Source organism: Coenobita brevimanus, chromosome 2, assembly GCF_032717465.1.
Source record: "Coenobita brevimanus isolate Jiangsu-jjx chromosome 2, ASM3271746v2, whole genome shotgun sequence".
NCBI classification, from domain to species: Eukaryota; Metazoa; Arthropoda; class Malacostraca; order Decapoda; family Coenobitidae; genus Coenobita; species Coenobita brevimanus.
Window position 1 is genome coordinate 10,674,710 of NC_136955.1, and position 5,650 is coordinate 10,680,359.

The window sequence follows — 5,650 nt, forward strand, 5'->3', positions numbered from 1 at the left end:
CCTCTATAAAACCTGAGATCATCGCGTAACAAAGGATCCGCTGTCTACGGCCAGGATTAAAAGAGACTTCGTTTGGGGGGCCCTAGCGTGGTAATACGCAGTTAGTTGTTGTTTTTGTTGTTGTTCAATACCGATTGATCTGAGCGAGCAGAACACTCGACCGCGGGTTGGTAATTGCTCCATGAGGTTGCCGCATAGGTTCCCTACACCATTGAATTTGTGTCTGCGTCTTAGTGTGGCAAATGCTGTGCAGTGTTCCAGATGCGGGTACTACTTTGTGTGGGAATGTTCTTCAAGCTGGGCACTTGTTATCTATGCTTCCATCCAACCCTAAATCTAACCTGGAAGCTGAGGAGGGCTGGGTGATGTCTTGCTTTAAGCATAGCTACTGTAAGTGAACTCAGTCATCTCTATTTAGGGACACCTCCAATGGGTGAAAGTCAGTAGTATGGTATTACGATCAAGGCGTTGTATTACCCTGCTCGTGAAGTGAGTATGTATGTGTTTCTTCATTAACAGTGTTGGAATGGCTGGAGGCGGAATGTTGTTGTAGAGGGCTGAATAATGTTTGTGTGATGATTGTTTAATGTGCTTACGAGGGGGGGGGGGGTTGTGTGTCTCTGTTATGAAAAGGCTGGGGTATTGTGTACTGGCACAGGCTGCTGCACAGAACTGTGTTCCCTGCATATCAGGGTAGTCTCTGACGCGGAGGACTTTAGTTTCAGATTGTAAGTGAACACTGGGAGTGGATTTGGCGCAGCTAGTGGTGATGAGTAGGAGGATATTCTGCATGATTTGCAAGGTGTTGTAGTGGGCATTAGATAGGATGGGAACCCATGCAGGGGAGGCATAGGACATCACTGATATAATGTACTGTTTGTAGAGTAAGGAGAGTTTCCTTCCTTTGCCCAAATTCTGGCCCTGTAGTTGCCCTGAATGGATTGAATCTAGGCGTTCACCTCCCTTTGATATCTTGTGCGTCGTTCTTGAAGGTGAGGCCGGTGTCATATGCCACTCCAGTGATCTTAGTGGAGGTGTTATGTGTGGCACACGTAACATGGGGGGAGTACATGTGTTCGTGTTTACTGCTGGTGATCAGTGTGGTGGTGGATCTTGCTGGGACGATCGTCAGCTTGTTGTACTTCAACTAAGTCTACGGTGTGTTGAGATAGTCCTGTTGCAGTGTGCAGGTTGTCTCTGCACTTTGGTGTGCGGTTGTTATAGTAATGTCACCTGCATGAGGCAATGTTATCAGTGACTGGGGTGTGGGAATATCATGCATGTAGAGGTTGAAGAGTGTGGGTGAGAGAGCAAAGCCCAGTGAAACTTCGTTAGGCAAATTCCCCGATCGTGATGACTTGCCCTTGGAATGTAACATGTGCTTGTCTACCTGACAAATAGCTGACAATCCAGCGTTTGGTGTTGTTCTCCATGTTTTTGGTTTATATTTAGGTGATTTACTTGTGTCGGGGGATTGCATCGAAGGCTTTACTAATATAAACTGTTGTGGGAGGTGTGCCCCACGGATTGTGAGGCAAGGTAGTAAGGTATCTGTAGGGTGTAGTGCTCTGAATCCGTGTTGTGAAGGACCACTAGAGACATGGGGAGTGACATCGTCGAGAATGAGGCATTCATTTCCTTTCGTTGGTGCGCTTAGTAGTGTTATGGGTCTGTGTGAAGAAGGGAGTGTTGGGTCTAAGTTTGATTTAAGTATTGCGAATATTTTTCTATTTTTTCCAAATACTGGGAATGCTAAAGTATGCGTATGAACAGTTGTTGATGTTTGTGAGGACCTGGATACCTTGTCATCCTAAATGTTCTACGTGTAGGTACCAGCCCTACGCTTGTGGAGTTCTTTTGCTTGATAATGTTGCGTACCTATGCCGAAGGGTTCCATTGTGATCGAGTGGAAAGGATTGCCTTTGTGGTTAGGGTTGTTCTTCAGATTCGGTGCCTCTTGGTATTAAGTGACTTACGTTTGCTTAGTGGTCTAAGAGTATGTTTGCTTGTTCTTTGTAGGAAGGGATGTGTTGCGTGTTGGAGGTGATGGTGGCGTGGGTCTTGGAAGTGGATGTTTATGATTTAGTGATTGTGTTATTAAATATTCTGTAAAGCCGAGAGGAGACTGTGGAGTGATTAATTATTGTCACAAACGCTCTCAAGTTTTCCATTTTCTTTGTACGGATTTTGCTGCTAATTTCAGTGTTTAGTTCTTGAAGCATTGTGATGGTGTCTCGTGTGTGTGGGAGATAAGTCGTGTTTACTCATTAGTGTGTCGGGTTGTCTTATGAGGAGAGCAATCTCCGGTGTAAAATGTTGGTCGTAATGTGTTCTGTTGCGTCATGGAATGTGGTGTTAGTCTGTCATGAGTACGGTGTTGCTGAACTTTGTAAAATGTCTGCTAATGTTGGTGATGGGTGTGTTCTTTAGTGCATTGAGGTGTTTTTTGTTTCCTTAGTGAATTTTGTCCAGTTTGCTTTCTTATAGTTTTTGTCGGTGAAGCGTGATTGTTCTGGTTTGCATTGCATCTACAGTGAAAATGATGGGGAGATGATGTGTTAAGTCTGGGCTCCGTTCGCCAAGTGGTGATGAGTGCAAGTGGTGGCAAACAGAATGTGATTTCTGGGGAGGAGGGGGGGGAGGGGGTTCGGCTTCCTAGGTGTGGGATGAGGGTGTACAGTGAGGTGACACTCAAGTTGTACATGTTCATAAGCACTGGCAAAGGCATTTCACTGGAGTGTAGGGTGAATGAGATTGCCCTGAAAATGCTTGAAAATAGCCATGTTCGCCAAAAAATCGCTACCAAATATACATAAACAACTAATCTGAATCAATATCTATCTATCTATCTGTCTATCTATCTATCTATTTATCTATCTATCTATCTATCTATCTATATATATATATATATATATATATATATATCCATCATCCAATCCTACGTTGCCCCATGAGGAGCGTAGGAGCCCGGGGCTAGGCAAATTGGTCCTGACGTTTAAGATGAGAGTGACCAGCCTCACTCATCCCTGAGAGGCATTACGTGAGCAATAATCCCCAACCAACCCTTGGATATAAACCTTCGATGGCTCAGTCCGACTGGAGTGCCGTAATTACCACCAGGCGTTAAAATTTGGTTATATGGTTACCACCCAGCTTAGTAAATAGTTTCCTGGTATACAGGAAACTATTAGGCTTGTCACTCAGTGTAGAGGCACCCACAGGCAGAAGTAAGAGAAAAGAATGAAGGGAAGAAAGACAGACGAGGGAGTGTAAACTCACCCGTAGGCAGTAGGACGAGGAAAGAATGAAGAAAAGAAAGAAGAGGCTGGAAGGAAAGAAGGATGGAGGAGAGGATTGGGCAGACACCCGAAAGCAGCATTACATCGAGTGAGTGGATGGCGAGCGCCTCCACCTACCACAAGCGCCCCCATCTACCACCATATATATACGGTACATCCATCCATCCATCCATTGCCAGACGCCACGTATCCCAAACGGGGTGGTCAAGGGCTTAGAGTTAATTGTTTTACAGGGAGGGGCACTAATCCTCCACCAACCCCACTTGACACGTAGGGATGCCAACAGCATCTGGTGTTCCCAGGCGGTCACCCATCCAAGTACTAACCAGACCCAACGTTGCTTAACTTCGCTGATCGGACGGGAAGCGGTGTACTCAACGTGGCATGGCCGTTATATATATATATATATATATATATATATATATATATATATATAATATATAATGGTATATATATGAGCCGCATTATTTGTTTGTCCTTCAGTCACGCCCAAACCAAGGGTCAGAAACCCCCAGACCCATACATATTCTGAATCAGGGTGACCAAATGATGGTTTTAGAAGGATCAAAATTCAAATCTGAGTCATTTGAGGTCACAGTTAGTGTTCGCCTTTATGGCCCAGGCAACGCCGGGTACCCCTGCAGCCCAGTTTTCGGCATGGACACTAACATGACCTCCAGTTCGAACATAGGATATGTGAGGTTGACCTCCGAGGTCGTTTGAGATTACTAGTCGGAGGTCATTTGAGGTCATCGGTAATACACTCTCGAACGACTTGACATAACAGCCCAGTTTTTGGCAGGGAGACTCACATGACCTTCAGTTCGGACACAGGTTATATCAGGTTGAACTCCTAGGTCATTTGAGGTCACTGATCGGAGGTCATTTGAGGTCACTGGTAATAGTAAACATGTGCGCACAAATACTGTACATTAGTCTGCGAAAGCTGAAATAGAAAGTTCCTGGACCTCTAATAATCCCTCTGCAAAAGCATAAGAGGTACATGGTCCTTATGGAGTTGAAAGAAAGACTGAACCAGAACAAACAGATTAGAGTGATCGCCTTTTTGGTCTGGGCAACGTCTGGTACCCCTTCTAATATATATATATATATATATATATATATATATATATATATATATATATATATATATATATATATATATATATATATATATATATATATATATATATATATATATATATATATATAGTGTGTATATAGTTAGAGTAAGTATATACATATATTTATATGCATATACTGTATATGTTTTAAAATGTACGAGTATATGTAAATATGCATAGATAGATTGACAAATAGATAGATAGATGAAAACTGTATCTGAATGATGGTTTGTGTAAAGTAGATGATACATTGCTGAGGTTATTATTAAAGGTTAATAATACTAAGGGAGGTAATAAATGTTGTCTGATTATTTAGTTCCACATATGTGTAAAAATTATAAGTATTACCGTAAGTGAGTGTACGTGTTTGTGTGGTTGTGTATATATGTAAACGTGGCTGATTCTTCTTTGCTATCCTTATCTTATTATTGTATAGTAATAGTCTAGCATGGGCTAACCGTCCTACTGCAGTTATTCCTTTCCGTATTGTCTTATGTTTTTATAAGTATACGTTTATTTATGTTTTCATCTTTACTTACGAAGGATGCATTTGTATGCAGCTATGCAGCCACGTTTTCACTTTGCTTGTCTAGCATCGGCTGTCCTGGCCGGTGCAATATTTTTTACATTTGTATACTGTATGTATGCATGTATGTTGTATATGGCGGTGTTTGCACAGTACTGGTTTTATTAACTCGTTTATTTTTTATTTTTTATCAATGTTTACATACATATGTATCAGTAGGTGAGATAGTAATTGCCAGCAAACCAAAATAGCTTGTGGTTAGTTGGGAACATCAGGTCAGGTCAGAAGCCCTACCGACACGAAAGTTAATTTGACCCCTGAGGTCAGGTCGGGTACTCTAACCACAGATTGGCTAGGAGAGAGAGAGAGAGAGAGAGAGAGAGAGAGAGTGAGAGATTCCAATGGAGAGTGGATACCGGTATTTATTTTCCCATGTTTATTGTCATGGAGTGTCTATGATGTACTCAAAGTGGTTCGTGAAGAAGATGGTGGTGTGATGGAGGGCTGGTAGTGTCACATCAGAATATGATATGTTGGGGAAGATAGGAAATTGGTCGTTTTTAAGGTTTTCAGTTATTATCAAGATAATATAATAAACACTGTCTTGTCTGTATTATTATCACAATTTTCACTCACCGTCAACATCATCGTTGTCGTCATCATTTAGATCATAGTCATCATCATTATCACCATCATTTTCC

General features: G+C 42.1%; 1 non-coding gene across 1 annotated transcript; it reads right to left on the bottom strand.

The window, feature by feature from the left end:
• Nucleotides 1–3,576: 3,576 nt before the first annotated feature.
• LOC145392656 (5S ribosomal RNA) lies at nucleotides 3,577–3,695 on the bottom strand. The gene has a single exon (XR_013896055.1). It is a non-coding gene; the product is annotated as a 5S ribosomal RNA (ribosomal RNA).
• Between the last annotated feature and the right edge of the window lie 1,955 nt (nucleotides 3,696–5,650).